The 16,858-nt window shown below is 39.6% G+C and overlaps 2 pseudogenes; both read left to right on the top strand.

Annotated features, from left to right (window-relative positions):
* Positions 1–14,411, top strand: part of LOC143883033 (uncharacterized) — a 45,440-nt pseudogene extending 31,029 nt beyond the window's left edge.
* Positions 14,412–14,492: 81 nt separating this feature from the next.
* Positions 14,493–15,739, top strand: LOC143883032 (amino acid transporter AVT6A pseudogene; annotated as a pseudogene).
* The last annotated feature ends 1,119 nt before the right edge of the window (positions 15,740–16,858 follow it).

Genomic DNA, 16,858 nt, shown 5'->3' with positions numbered 1-16,858 from the left:
TCTTTTTGCTTCTTTTTTTGTTTCTTTTTCTTCTTTTCTTGTTTCTTTTCTTTTTTTTTTCTTTTCAACCCCTCATAGCAACTTTGTTAGAACACATGATAGAAGAGAAATGAGTTCTCCCTCCCTCTTACTCACCCTCATTGAACCATTTATAGCAAAGGAATGGGAGGGTGGTGGCCACCATTGTGGACTTATTCCATGGTAGGTGGCCACCATTGTGGACATATTCCATGGTAGGTGGCCACCATTGTGGACATTGAATTTTGACATGTGTGTGGCCCCATGCATGTTTTTTAAAGTTCTTTTGAGTAGGTAAAAGATAACCCAAATGGGTCCCATATGTGACCAAATTCCCAATTGTGCATAAAATCATATGCCCCACTCCAAAGTATGATCGGAACCGTTCATTTGATGGGCGACAATGTGATTTAATTTGTGCTCCGCTAATCAATCCTATGGGCTGATCCAAGCCATCCAATAGATCAAAATGTGAATATGTTACCCCATTTTTAAATCACTCCTATTTGATGATCCGAACCGTCCATTTGATGGGCGACAATTGATGATCTTGACCGTTCAAATGGTGGGTCGCAATGTAAATTGGTTGTGCCCCCTTAAATCATTCCTCTATGACGATCCAGACCATCCAATTGATGGGTCCCCTACCTAAGTAGGTTGTGTCCTCCTAAATCATTTCAATGGGCTGATCCGAGTAACTCAACCTGATGATCGAAACAAAATTGGTTGTTAAAACGACTTCTCTGAGATCTTGACCGTTCTCTTGATGATCATCTTTAGGTGTTGGATCGAAGTAGGTTCAAAACTCATTTTTCACTAAAACAATGTGCGGGCCACCCTGTTTGATCCAAATCTAAACAAATGCTCAAGACGGGCCCATCAATCGGATCCAAATTCTCTCTTGTTCGGATTCTTGGGAATAATCTCTCTCAACACTTAACGGAAAAGTGCGAAACATGGCGGAAATGATTGAACGGGATTTCGCCCAAGCATAGCGAACTTGGGTCCGGTCAAAATGGGGTGTCTACAGATGCCCCTCTTTGGCAAAGCGTGTGTAACACACGAATGGCAAAGCTGAACAGACGACACATTTTGGCCGGCCCGAAAACAAAGTAAAACAAGTTTTTTTTTTTTTTTTTTTTTGTTTTTAAAATGATGTTCATCAGGGTAAAACAACAAAATAGCACTACGAGACTGAAAGACTAGAAGCAAAAGGGAGATGACCTCTCACCGACCCTTAACTCGGCAATCACGACATCTCAATGAGATGGCCTCTCTCTAATACTCACAACTCAACTATTTAAATCAATACGCAAAGACTCTATTAAAGCAAACACAAACATACTCTGTTAAAATAAAGCTTTTAAGAAAACGAACCCAATGAAATTACCTCAAAGAAAGTAGACCACTATCGATGCAGACGTAAATCAACCCTTCAAAGAATATCAAATCAAATTACTCAAAGAGTATGTAACACTCATAGAGTCTCAAATCAAACACTCAGAGAGCTTCATAGAAATCTTTATACTCAAAGAGCCTCAACTACCCGAAGAGTCTGTAACACTCAAAGGGGCTTAACTACTCAAAGAGTCTCAAATTAACGCAAAACATTTATACTCAAAAAGTCTCAACTACCCGAAGAGTCTGTAACACTCAAAGGGCCTTAACTACTCAAAGAGTCTCAAATTAACGCAAAACATTTATACTAAAAAAAGGTCTCAACTACCCGAAGAGTCTGTAATACTCAAAGGATCTCAACTACTCAAAGAGTCTTAAATCAACAAAGATCATTTATACTCAAAAAGTCTCAACTACCCGAAGAGTCTATAACACTCAAAGGATCTCAACTGCTCAAAGAGTCTCAAATACATCACAAGAACATTTATACTCAAAGAGTCTCAACTAACACTCAAAGGATCTCAACTACTCAAAGAGTCTCAAATCAACAAAGATCATTTATACTCAAAAAGTCTCAACTACCCGAAGAGTCTGTAACACTCGAAGGGTCTCAACTACTCAAAGAGTCTCAAATCATGGCGAAACATTTATACTCAAAGAGTCTCAACTACCCGAAGAGTCTGTAACACTCAAAGGGTCTCAACTACTCAAAGAGTCTCAAATCAACACAAAAAATATTTATACTCAAAGAGCCTCAACTACCCGAAGAGTCTGTAACATTCAAAGGGTCTCAACTACTCAAAGAGTCTCAAACACATGCAAAAATCTTTATACTCGAAAGAGTCTCAACCACCCGAAGACTCTGTAACACTCAAAGGATCTCAACTACTCAAAGAGTCTCAAACGCACACAAAAACATTTATACTCAAAGAGTCTCAATTACCCGAAGAGTCTGTAACACTCGAAGGGTCTCAACTACTCAAAGAGTCTCAAATACACAAAAACCATTTATACTCGAAAGAGTCTCAACTACATAGAGAAACATTTATACTCAAAGAGCCTCAACTACCCGAAGAGTCTGTAACACTCAAAGGGTCTCAACTACTCAAAGAGTTTCAAATACACCAAAATCTATTTATACTCAAAGAGTCTCAACCACCCGAAGAGTCTGTAACACTCAAAGGGTCTCAACTACTCAAAGAGTCTCAAACACATGCAAAAACCTTTATACTCGAAAGAGTCTCAACTACATAGAGAAACCTTTATACTCAAAGAGCCTCAACTACCCGAAGAGTCTGTAACACTCAAAGGGTCTCAACTACTCAAAGAGTCTCAAATACATCACAAAAACATTTATACTCAAAGAGTCTCAACTACCCGAAGAGTCTGTAACACTCGAAGGGTCTCAACTACTCAAAGAGTCTCAAATTAACGCAAAAACATTTATACTCAAAGAGTCTCAACTACCCGAAGAGTCTGTAACACTCGAAGGGTCTCAACTACTCAAAGAGTCTCAAATCAACACAAAAAACATTTATACTCAAAGAGCCTCAACTACCCGAAGAGTCTGCAGCACTCGAAGGGTCTCAACTACTCAAAGAGTCTCAAATCAACACAAAACATTTATACTCAAAGAGTCTCAACTACCCGAAGAGTTTGTAACACTCAAAGGGTCTCAACTACTCAAAGAGTCTCAAACACACACAAAAAACCTTTATACTCAAAGAGTCTCAAATCAACACGAAAATATTTATCGATCTTATATCGAGTTCATTGATAGCATAGCTATCTCCTGCTGAGAATAAATTGGAGTGCATAATCTTTGCTGAAAGCAAAACTCAAGTAGATTGATGAGATTTTTAGGTGCTGACTCTCTTTAACAGATGAAAAGCATTCTAATGAGGTTTGAAGGATGTAGGAGTAGATTATATACCCCGCTGGAAATTGAAGTTTATGAAACTTTGACTCCAAAAGAAACAACTTGATCAAGGAATTCAACTCAAAGAGTATGTTCAAGCTTCTCTGGTTTCTATTTGCTAAGAATAGATATCCCAGTTATCATTGTGTAATATCTTTTATGACGCAAGTCATAAAAGATGCCCCTAGTATGATGTGCTTCCATGACAAGGTCTTAAGAAAGCAGAATTCTTTGGTATAATGGTAAGACCACCTTCACAAAGGCTGAACGTAAGAGTTCTTCATTTTGCTCAGTGCTTGAGGCTTTGATGTTTCAGGCAGGTCTGAATAACAAATCTCTTGCCCTTCTTTGATTCTTAAACCAGGATCTACTCTAGATTTTTCTTTACATTTCGGAAGGTGTACACCCATTCTCTCCAGTGCCAAACACTTTTGATTCTAAAAGAAAACAATGAGAAACAAGGAACAGACTCCTGAGGACTCTTTCAAAGAAGACTTACAATATTCATGGGACTTGACTAAATTTTGATTCACTCTTAAATCAAATGTGTTATTTTTAAATGGTAAGGTCAGCCACTCTTAGAGTAGTCTCAAAAACCATGCCAAAAGGCTCTAGTTTCCTCCATCAGGACATCCGTCATGGTTATACCCCTTCGGATTGCTCGGTTTTAATGCCCCTAGTTTAAAAAGGTGTCAAAGTAAGCCTTGCTGACACTATTCGGATTCCAGGATCCTGCCCTATAGAGGTTGCTTCTCGGTCTCCTTGATTTGTCTTTTCGGAAGAAGTCAAAATTAATGTCTTCCAAGTTTTCAGTCTAAAAGACCACTTATCTCAACTTTTGCTTTCCAAGCTTTCAGTCTAAAAGACTACTTATCTCAATTTTTGCTTGTACTCAAACTTAGGAATTCTACGTAACTGAGGAACTCCTTCTGCTTCTATTCAACTCAACTTTTCATGGGAAGTATTTGCCTCTGACTAGATTGTCTCTTCAAGTTTTCAATCCAGCATACCACTACCCTTACCTTCTGATAAGTCAATCATTTTGCTTGTTGACTTAGCAAGAAAAACGACTTTCACCTTTCTCTAGGCCGCCCTTTCGGGTTTTCAACCTAGCGGATCTTCAGACTCTCATTCTTTTCTTTCTGTTTTTCTTTTCATTCGCCTCGAACCTTTACTTGTTTCACCAGAAGGACTTTCTAGGTGGGCTCGGGTTCAAAAGGGTTGAATACCTAAGGTTCTAAGGATTTGGACCGAATCTGGTCTAGCCAGACTACCTACGTACCCCAAAAATGGAGGATCAGGTCCGCGTAGTTCGCTTAAGGATTTTTCAAAGAATGGTTTAGCATTTAGCTTCAAAATTTTGAAAAGGGATTTTATCCCAAGGTTTGACCGAACCTGAATTAATCAAGTTGCCTACGTACCCCTGAAGAAATGGGGATCAGGTCCGACGTAGTTCGGGTGCATAAATGCCCCGGGTTTATAATGTGTTTGAAAAGAAACATTGGCTTTAAATTGCTGACCCAAAGGGTTCTCAAAAGGATTTTAAAACGTTGGATTTTGGCTATTAAGGCTCAAACGTCCAATGATGGCCTCCTGATGTATTTGATGTACAAGCTCTTTTGTTTAAGGTTCAAAGCCTTTGAAAATTTTTATTCGAGGAGTCTGGCGGTTTTCTGGCAAAACTTCAACCATTGTGCTTCACTCCCATCTTGCCTTGAAATCATAATGAAAATACACAGCCCAATTTTTCTTTTAGGGCTCAAATCTATGACTTCATTTCGAGAAAGTCTTCTCTCACTTCTTCATCAGCTCCACAGGATATCTGATACTTATCTCTTTAAAATTGTACTCTTCAACTGGATGCCTAAAGCAGATGAAGTCTTGCTTTGCTCAACGACAGGGCATTCCCCTAGTTTATCCTTATAGGATCAAGCAAGACTACCTCAAACCCCTCTAAACAGGTTTATCAATTCTTTGCGCTCCTTAGGAGATAAAGTTTTTCCAATCCATTTCTCCCGAGTTTCGAATTTCGATACCACTATCAATGGCTTCGATTTCTTCTTCAAGTGGCTATGCTCGACGCTCTTCCTCTCGTTTGACCATCTTTCAAATCTCGAGGGGAATTTCGTCTGCATTCTCATCCGAGAAGGGGGTCTTGTAGTTGTTTTAAACATTTAATCCAAGAGTGAATCATAAAAAATTGAAGATACAGACTCAAATGCTTTATTGAATTGAAATACTTTGAAGTACATAGATGACTTTGAACGCGCCTCAGTAGGCTCTACATTGAATTTAATCAAAAAGCTAAACACCGACTCTGAACGAGAAAGACTGATTGACATGACACATTTTCTTTTCTTTTTTTAACATCAACATAACTGAACTTTTCCAACTTCGAGAGAAGAAAGTTGATGTACACTCAATGAAAGACAAATCTAAAGACACATGACACTTCTTCAAAGGTAGTGAACCGGCACTGAAAGTTTATAGGTGATACACCTTTCTTCATGATAATGATAATTACAAAGTTCGATCCTGAAGTAGGAATCCCAGAAAAGGCAACTCCACAAGGTCTAGTTTAAATGGGGCAACAAAAGGCTTATGCTGACAATGTGGGTAAAGCAATAGACTGATGTATCGAATGAATTCAGAAATGGTCAGTCTTTTGGAAGAAGGGCTTTTTGTTGAACACAGACTTTTGACTTAGAAGCAATCACACTATCTCAATAGTCATGGGATAAAAATTCTAAACAAATAGAGAAAAGAGTAATCTTGACATACATCAACGGGTATGTTAATTTGGAAAGAATCCTCAATCTATTCCTTAAGATGTTCTTTGGGTATAACCGTTCTTCTTTTGTGAATGAAAGAGTCAGGAACGATAAACATCCCTAATTAAAATAAGTTTCGATCTCAGCAACGATCATGCACTCAAAGAATACAGGTAAGATCAAACTTTTCCATCAATGATTTCGATATGATCCAAGGGTAAAAGATATATGATAGGTAAACATTGATCAATGAAAAATCAATGGCTCAGATAATAGACCATGGCCATAAGAATGACAAAAGTAGAGTCAAGGGCCAGATCTAAAATCTGAATGATGGATATCAACAACTGTAGATCAATATGATTAGATCAAGATGAGATGAGATAGCATAAGATTGCTTTCAACGGATGGATCATGAATGACTAATCCTATGAGATCTTTGGAAATGAATGGGATTTACATCCTAACCCCAAAGGAAAAGTTGTTTTTTTTAATCTTCGCACATTTTATCAGTGTTACCTGAAGGCATCAACCCTAACCCTAATCTAACGGAGTGGAGAGAGGATCTCGACTCATGACTTTGTTTGTGTACCTAGGACCGATCGTAGCCATTGGAAGATGGACTACGGCTTAATCTAGACACAAATGGGTTGGATATCCTAAACTAGGCTCACACACGTGATGCACATGTGTTCGTATACTACATGCATGTGTGGGTTAATCTAGGGGTAAGGCCAAGAGTTCCCTTAGCGCGAATCCATGTTCGATATACTGTACCAGTGTCCGGCGTATCAGTACGTGAACAAGAGATCCGTTTACGTACCATAAAAGTACTAGGCTAAGGGTGGAATGCTTCTCTAGCACAGAGGCACCAGGTGATGAAATCCCAGTCAACCATGCTAGATAACACTCCGGGTTCCTAAAATAGGACGTGCGTGCATGTGAGATGCAGGGGTTTAGATGAAAGTGATGTAAGTGTGTGCAATAAGTTTGCGCAATCTATGATGCCTTCAGGTTTTGTTAGATTAAGTTTGAGTAAATGTGATGAGAAAATAAAGCATACAAACTAATCTAACAAGCATAAAAGAGATAGAGTTTTCATGAGCCAGTTGAAATAGATTCAAATGAGTTATCCTTTGGAATTGTAATGAAGTTAGATTGTCCCCAGCAGAGTCGCCAGTCTGTGGGACCCGATCCCGCGAGAGGGGCGTGGGGCGCGAGCCGCCACGCACTATCTCTTGGTCTCTCGTACCCACGCGATTGGCGTGTGCCTTTTATTATTAATTTTAATTCATCTTTTATGTGAACTTGGGATCACTAAGGCAATCCGAATTCCACACAAAAGAGACTGACAGAGTCGCCACCTAGATGTGGGATCTAGGACCCATAATTAACCAGAAATCTAGACTCGCTACCTGGTTACAAAAATGGAAGGTATGGGGATTTATCCACCACATGCACCATTCCTGCCCGATAATCGGTCTTCAATTCCAAAAGTTAACTCTTTTAAATTCATTTTTAATGGCTCATTCAACTCTCTTGTTAATGTGCTATCTATGTGACATGCATCCTATGATCTAATTTCAATGTGAATCCTAAATGTGTATCTTGATTTCTTAATTGGTTTGGATTCAATCTAAGTGAAAGTTCTCCTAAAATTCTAATTTCATGGAAAATCCTAAGTGATTTGATTGTTTCAACAGTTTTAAAAGTGATTAGCCCGAGTCCTCAGATGGTCTGGTATTCATCCAAAGAAGCCTACGTATCCCCGCCTCCACGAGAATCAAGGCAACGTAGTTCTTCGCGCCTATTCTAAGTTATGATGCCTAAGACACCTAGCCCTCTATCCTAAACTCGATCTAAAAGACCGGACCAATTATTAAAGTTTATTGTACGATTATTTAAATTCCAGTGAATTGTGAATTTTAGGACACCCTATATGCCCTAACTAAATGCAGATTAGCCCTACGCTGATGCAGGTGGTTCTTACAACCTATGTGTGACTAGGCTGTATTTCCTAAGGAAAACCAAGGGTGGACTAGCGTATCCTACTCTAGTCATCACTCGGCGATGTGGATCGCCAACTGACCGGACGGAGGCGCTCCTATAACTCTAGGACAGACCTCTAACTCTAAAACAAGCACACAGCAAACAATCAATCAAACAACCTATCAAAAGAAAAACCCTAACTCTAAAATTCTCTATCGAGGAGAAACTCCTAACTCTAGAGGAAGGTCTTTTGAAAACAATATTTTAAAGGTTTTTGAAGAAGGTTTAAAACGTTTATTTATAAAAAAAGTTTGGCTGGACTTGGGATATAAATCCCAAGCTGCACTACGTACCTCGGAAGAGGATCAAGCCAACGTAGTTCGAAAACGAACTCTCAAACTACGCTTCTAAAAGAAACACTCACACTTCAGATTTTTTAAGGTTTTTTTATATTTTCAAATGTTTTTGATATTTTTAAAGTTTTCAAATATTTTTGAGTTTTAAATTTCTAATGTTTTTTGGATTTTAAAGCTTTTCCAATGCTCAGGACCTTTAGATGAATTCACTCTTACAGAGAACAAACAAGCATAACCATAAACTAGGGCAAAGCCCTAAAGCAAAAAGGGGAAACCCCAAACAAGCAACTAACGCCTCAAAGAGACGAACCACAACAAGAAAGATAGCGTCCCAAGAAGAGAGAAAACGATCCAAGATCCCAAGCAAGCAAAGCTTTAATAAGACTGAGTTAGCCTCTAATCAAAGCGAAGTAATCAACAACTCTAAAGGAGAAACTCCGAACTAACAACACTAAAGAGGGGAACAAATGAGTCAGAGACTCTCTAATACTACAACTTAGAGGAGGAATGAGTCAAAGACTCCCAAAAAACGCCAACAGAAGAACCAATGAGTCAAAGACTCCCTAGTAATACCACAAAAGAACGAATGAGTCAAAGACTCTCTAATAATACCTACTAAGAAAACGAAGTGAATCAAAGACTCTCTAAAAGAAAAGGAAACACGAGTCAGAGACTCCACTAACACCCACTAAAGGATAGATGAGTCAAAGACTCTATAAAAGAAATGGAAACATGAGTCAAAGACTCCACTAACACCAACTAAAGATAAATGAGTCAAAGACTCTCTAAGAGAAAAGGAAACACGAATTTGAACATTTGGCAGAGGTAAAACACCCAGCCGGGCCGGACAGCTACCTAGCCCTAGGGTGCAACAAATGTGCAACCCAATACCCATAAGGGTAGGGGTATGAAGCCAAGCCGAGTATGGTGTTCTCCCAAAACCAAACGGCGCACAAAGAGGACTAACGAGAGAATGAGACCGGGCGGGTCTCCCAAACAAACACAAAGATGGGCTCCAAGTAACCTTATCATTGCCCTTGCAAGGGGGAAGCAAGGCTAAGACAACTAATTGACCAAATTGGTCTCTAATTAACAGAGGCACAAATTGAGGTGCAACCTCAGAGAGGATTCTACAAATGAGGCAAAGCAGACCTTCTTAAGGAATTAAGATGTGACAGAATTTAAGGTCCTTTAGAGATTTTAAGATGATTTTCAATTAATTTCGGATTTTCAATGAATTTTATCAATTTTAATCATATGAGTGATTTTACAAGTGAAGTTGTTGCAAACGAACTCAAAATGAGTTGAAACTTCTCCAGCAACAAGATATGATGAGATGTAACTTACTGGAATATTTTTATAGATTATTACATTAAACTCATATTTAATTTGGATTTAAAAATTAATTGACCAGATTGCAAAAATAACACAGAAACTACTAGAAATAGAAATCTAAATTCCATGAAATTTCTACAGTAGTAAGATATAAGTGAAAATAGCATGCTGAGAGATTTTCATGAATTTAGAAAACTATTTACTATCAGTTTCGGATTTTTCAAATGTCAAACCAGATTATGAATTAAGACTACAGCTCATATGAAACAAGATCAAAATCACTTGAAACTTTTACAGAAGCAAGAAGTATAGAATTTAAGACTACTGTAAAAATTTGGAGAATTGTATCTGTGATTTGACATCAGTAACAATTCTCCCAAAATCTGATAATTTTCAAAGAATGCGTAAAATAATATACCAAACAAAATCCAAAAATGCTCACAAATTCATGGTAGAATGTATCATTATCATATTATTTTCCCACGAAATTTCATTATTTTTGGAATCTGTTTAGTATATCTTTTAGTTTTCTTCGTTAAAAATCATACAAAAATCCGAAAATATACCAAATAATTCTAAACAATTCCGAAAACAGTGTACCTACCTGTGATGAGTTCCTCGCCGAATCCGAGAGCCGAAAAACTCGAAAATTCCGCCTCCGTGCGATCGCTTCCGCTTTCTTTCTCTTTTTGCTTCTTTTTTTGTTTCTTTTTCTTCTTTTCTTGTTTCTTTTCTTTTTTTTTCTTTTCAACCCCTCATAGCAACTTTGTTAGAACACATGATAGAAGAGAAATGAGTTCTCCCTCCCTCTTACTCACCCTCATTGAACCATTTATAGCAAAGGAATGGGAGGGTGGTGGCCACCATTGTGGACTTATTCCATGGTAGGTGGCCACCATTGTGGACATATTCCATGGTAGGTGGCCACCATTGTGGACATTGAATTTTGACATGTGTGTGGCCCCATGCATGTTTTTTAAAGTTCTTTTGAGTAGGTAAAAGATAACCCAAATGGGTCCCATATGTGACCAAATTCCCAATTGTGCATAAAATCATATGCCCCACTCCAAAGTATGATCGGAACCGTTCATTTGATGGGCGACAATGTGATTTAATTTGTGCTCCGCTAATCAATCCTATGGGCTGATCCAAGCCATCCAATAGATCAAAATGTGAATATGTTACCCCATTTTTAAATCACTCCTATTTGATGATCCGAACCGTCCATTTGATGGGCGACAATTGATGATCTTGACCGTTCAAATGGTGGGTCGCAATGTAAATTGGTTGTGCCCCCTTAAATCATTCCTCTATGACGATCCAGACCATCCAATTGATGGGTCCCCTACCTAAGTAGGTTGTGTCCTCCTAAATCATTTCAATGGGCTGATCCGAGTAACTCAACCTGATGATCGAAACAAAATTGGTTGTTAAAACGACTTCTCTGAGATCTTGACCGTTCTCTTGATGATCATCTTTAGGTGTTGGATCGAAGTAGGTTCAAAACTCATTTTTCACTAAAACAATGTGCGGGCCACCCTGTTTGATCCAAATCTAAACAAATGCTCAAGACGGGCCCATCAATCGGATCCAAATTCTCTCTTGTTCGGATTCTTGGGAATAATCTCTCTCAACACTTAACGGAAAAGTGCGAAACATGGCGGAAATGATTGAACGGGATTTCGCCCAAGCATAGCGAACTTGGGTCCGGTCAAAATGGGGTGTCTACAGTAGCAGTTATTCAGAGCGATGATACCTTTACTGAACCTCAGAGTCAGATTACACCTGCAACAGAAAATCTTTCAAACTGGAGTTTTGATGTTTTTCCTGCTTATTTCATTGCTAAGTCGAGTCCAGTCAAGTCGGTTAAATCCATGTCAGTGCTTAGTCCAAGCGAGTCATTTTCTGATTTTATTTATAATGTGAATCCTGAGCCTGTTCAGGATGAGTCCAATGATAATGATGTAATTTCTTTCCAGTCAATGAAATCTGATTCTCAGTATGTCTCTGTGTTTGCTTCTGACTTTAATAATGATAACACTCCCTCCTCAGATGAGGAAGAAGGGATCGACGAAACTCCCCTTGAATTGCAGCATATGCTCAAACAAGAGGAGGAGCGCCGAGCCCAGCCTCTTAAAGATGAAATCGAAATTATAAACATCGGAACAGAAGATTTAATACAGGAAATACGAATTGGAAATACTCTATCTCCTGAAGAGCATGATGAATTAATAAACCTACTTAAGGAATATAAAGAAGTTTTTGCCTGGTCCTACAAAGATCTGTAGACACCCCATTTTGACCGGGCCCTAAAATCCCGAAATTCAATAAAATTCTCGAAATTTGAGTTCCGAAATATCCGAAATCCCCAAAGAATTGAGCTAAAAAATGCAAAAGAACCTGAAAATGCCCGTTTGCAGATCATTGTTTAAACTTTTGTGGAGCCGGAATGATCCTGAACCCCGTCGATATCCCCCGTTCAATTGCCTTGATTCCTTTCTTTATGCCCCAAAAATCTAAAAAAAGAAAAAAATAGTCATCAATATACCTCATGGGGCTGTACGGGAGAAGAAAATGGGAGTCCTTGTTATTCACCCTGTTTTTACCCGGACCACCCTCTTGTGCATAAAGAGCTAACAAAATACACATGAGAGGGCTGTCCAGAGAGGGAATGGGGCCGAATATATCATTTCCCCTAGGATTCGTTCCTTACCCAGGCACCCCCCTGATGGGTAGACAGTAGTTGAAAATTCACTTGAAGTGGCTGTCCTTGGGAACAATAGGGGATGAAAAATTTGTCATTTTTAGTATAAAAAAAAAGAAGCAAAGCTCGTAAAGGAGAAGGGGGTTTTTTTCTCATTTTTTCTAAAAAAATCCGCAGATCTGAAAACCAGAGAGGGAGAAGAGTCGGAGAGAAAAGAGAAGCTCTGCAATTTGGGCCAACATCTGACCTTCACCATCACCTCTCAATTTTATCTCTTTTAGCTCCAGTAATGGCCATGAATTCTGGTCTCCTCTACTAGCCACCATCACCTCCATCACTTCAAGATCCAACCTGCAAACCCTAACTTATTTCCCAACCAGAATTTCTCATATTCCGACGAGTTTCTTATAGATCTGATGATCTAATTCGCCTCCGACACTCCTACCTTGCAAATCTAACCCCGAGCAGATCCAAGGTCTGCAAAAGAGGAGGATCGGCAGAGAAAGAGAGAAATTCCAGAAAAGGAGAGAGCGTGTTTCGATCATTTTCTCCGGTGAGCTCCGAAGATTCGATTTCCAGATCCGAAATTAGAGAGAAAGAGAGAGAGAGAAAGCTCCGGTCAATTCTTCTGGTCATTTCATCTTCTTCTCCGGTAATCTCTGCAAATTCCGGCAACATTCCAACTCTGGCCGGTCACATTTTGGTTAGTTTCTTCTTATCCTTTCTTTGAAACATCATTAGATCTGAGTTTTTCCCCAAATCCAAGCTTTTCCCCATTTTTTCCGATCAAAATCCACTAGATTCCAACCGATTCACCTCCTCCGGCGAGCGCAAATTACCTTCAGATCTTTGGAAAATACCAAGAGAAACCCTCTCTCCCTTTCATTCTTGGCTCTGATTACTCCGGAGTTGTCGAATCTGTCGAAACTGATGTCTCTAAATTTAAAATCGGAGACAGAGTTTACTCGGTGGTTTCTCTCAGATCTTTCGCTGAATTTATCATTGCGGACGAGAAAGATCTATTTTTAGTGCCTGATGGATGTGATCTGGTTGCTGCTGGTGCCCTTCCAGTTGTATTTGGAACCTCCCATGTAGCACTTGTTCACAGGGCACAATTGGGATCTGGTCAGGTCTTGCTTGTTTTTTTTTTTTTTTTTGTGGCTGGTGGTGTTGGGGTCTCAGCTGTACAGATAGGAAAGGTTTGCGGTGCCATTGTCATCGCTGTTGCTAGGGGTGCTGAAAAAGTGTAGTTTCTCGAGTCATTGGGAATTGACCATGTTGTTGACTTAAGTAAAGGCAGCATTATAGAAAGTGTGAAGGGGTTCCTGAAGACAAGAAATCTCAAAGGGGTTGATGTTCTCTATGATCCAGTCGGCGGCAAGCTTACAAAGGAAAACATGAAGCTATTGAATTAGGGAGCAAATATTTTGGTCATGGGATTTGCAAGTAGAGATGTTCCTGTCATTCCAGCAAATATTGCTCTTGTTAAGAACTGGACAGTACATGGACTCTACTGGGGAAGCTACAAAATACATCAACCTCATGTTCTTGATGACATTATGAAGGAGCTACTTTCATGGCTAGCGAGGGGCTTGATTACCATCCACATTTCTCATGCTTACAGTCTATCACAGGCAAACCTTGTATTCTCTGCTATCAAAGAGCGTAAAGCTATCGGCAAGTGATAAGCAACAAGCTCAGCTCCAGAATATGGGAACTTGCAATGGATCGATGGTTTCTCAGACAGCGGATGATTCACATGTTGAAACTATTCCTACATTTTCCAAGCTAACAGCATCAAATTCTGAACTTGATGATAGATCAAAGGTTCCAGTCGTCCAGCAAAAGGGACGTTTTAAAGTGACATCCGAGAATGTTGACTTAGAAAATGCAGTTCCATCTATCTTACAAAAGAGTCAAAGTTTGCAGGAGCCTGATATTGGGACTGATCACGAGATTCTGTAGATTGGAAATTCTGTTTTGAAACTTCAATTGTGTAAAGAATGACTATTGGAAGCTTTGCGCCGGTGAAGGAGGAGAAACCACGGAAAAAACAAGCAGATTGTGGATGAGAAAGCTCCTTTGTTGCCAAGGAAGCACGGGGAAGATGTTTAACTCGATGGATTTACTGGAGCTTCTTTTTCGGGGGCTATGTTCAACTTGTTGACAACCATTGTTGGAGCTGGAATCATGGCCTTGCCTGCAACCATGAAGGTTTTAGGGCTCGGGCCTGGTATTGCCATGGTCATCTTCATGGCATTCCTTACAAACGCTTCAATTGAGATGTTGCTCAGGTTTAGCAGGGCAGGCAAATCAGTTTCATATGGAGGACTCATGGGGGATGCCTTTGGAAAGATTGGGAGGATGCTGCTGCAGTCTTGCGTTGTAGTCAATAATGTGGGCATGCTGATCGTCTACATGATTATCATTGGTGACGTGCTTTCTGGAACATCTTCAAGTGGAGTTCATCACTCGGGTATCCTAGAAGGATGGTTTGGACAACACTGGTAGAACGGGCGCTTCTTTGTTTTACTTGTTACAACTCTTGCTATATTTGCTCCATTCGCATGCTTCAAGCATGTAGATTCATTGAGATTCACATCTGCCTTATCAGTTGCTCTGGCAGTCATCTTTGTTGTCATCACTGCTGGCATCACAATTGATAAATGGAAGCATAGCAGTGCCCTGATGGCTTCCCGATATCACTGATCTAGCATCTGTCTGGAATCTTTTCACCGTGGTCCCTGTTCTTGTCACAGCATATATCTGCCATTACAGCGTTCATACAATAAATAACGAGCTCGAGGACTCTTCCCAGATACAATCGATAGTAAAAGCCTCACTTGCACTCTGCTCAACTGTTTACATAAGTACGAGTTTCTTTTGCATCCTCCTTTTTGGAGACTCTACCCTCGATGACGTGCTTGCCAACTTTGATGCCAACCTTGGGATCCCTTATAGCGGGCTGCTCAATGACGTTGTCCGTGTCAGCTATGCCATCCACCATATGCTCGTCTTCCCCATTATCTTCTTTGCCCTGCGCCTCAACTTAGATGGCCTTCTCTTTCCCTCCGGAAAACCATTGGTTATGGACAACCGGAGGTTCACACTGATCACTGTTGGCCTCATTTCTCTCGTCTTCTTGGGTGCGAATTTCATACCCAGCATTTGGGATGCCTTCCAATTCACTGGAGCAACTGCCGCAGTTTGCATTGGATTTATCTTTCCAGCTGCCATCACCCTCAGGTGAGCTCCCCTATTCCATGGTTGGATGGAAATTTTTGCACGAATGGTAGTCATCGTGGATTATTGGGAATATTTTAGTTACAGGTGAACTATACTAATGATATCCAAGGAAAAAAGGGACTGGTTATTACTCTCGTAGAAATGCAGTGTTTCACTTAATCTCTGAGAAATTTTACTTTGACCTTTGAGGTAAATTCTTTATGTTGGAATTAACATATGGATAAGCTTGTTATATGGAATTATACTAGAATAATTTGAGTGTAAATAAAGGAAATCACCTGTGTATGTCTAGATTATGTTATGTTGGGTAATTGTGGTGTACTCTAAAATTACAGTGAAAATTGGATGCTCATGTCCATTTTGCTTCTCATTTTTTGTTTTTTTTTGTCATAGAGGATTGCTGAAATTTTCATTTTCCTAGGATGTACACGGCTGATATCTGAATTCATTTTCTTCCAATAGTGGCACTCTCTTTTTATTGATTCAGGAAATCTTCTTTTAAAGGATGTTAGTATAGAGGTGTCAATGATCCATAGGGGACTCGCTTAGTCCAAGTAGTACTCCCCTCATTTATTTTTAAGACTTGCCCAGTCTTTTGGAAATCCTTAGAATTTGTCCTCTCATTGCAAGGGCAATGAAGGCGCTAGCCCAAGCCCATCATTAGGGGACTTGCTCAGCTAAGTAGCACTCCCCTCCTTTGTTTAAAAGACTTGCCCAAGTCTTTTAGATGTATATTCCTTAAACCTTAGGTCTCTCTCATTGCAAGGGCAATGAAAGAGATATCTTAATCAAACCTTTTAGGGAGACAAGCTACGTCTCAGCAGATAGTCATACCCATTTAGGGAGACAGGCTATGTTTCATACAGAATGTTAAAACCCTTTGGAGACAGGCTTTGTCTCATTAGCCCTAGTTATCTTTTTGTCTTAGGAGACATGTCATGTCTCATTAGAGCCCTTTTCAGAGTCGTTAGCATAGGAGTCTGTCTTATCTAATCAGTCCTTCAGTTTCAGGAGTCAGTTCTATCATCTTAGGGGTTAGGATTCCATCCAACCTCTTATCAAGTCATGTGTTTTTTATCCTCTCTCGCAAGGTATAGGATGCTGTCCAACCCTTGCAGAGCTG

This window comes from Tasmannia lanceolata, unplaced genomic scaffold, assembly GCF_043159265.1.
Source record: "Tasmannia lanceolata isolate RefF3 unplaced genomic scaffold, GAP_Taslan_0.1 ptg000008l, whole genome shotgun sequence".
Lineage (NCBI taxonomy): Eukaryota > Viridiplantae > Streptophyta > Magnoliopsida > Canellales > Winteraceae > Tasmannia > Tasmannia lanceolata.
The sequence above is the reverse complement of the archived record's forward strand: the minus strand, read 5'-3'. Positions and strand labels throughout refer to the sequence as shown.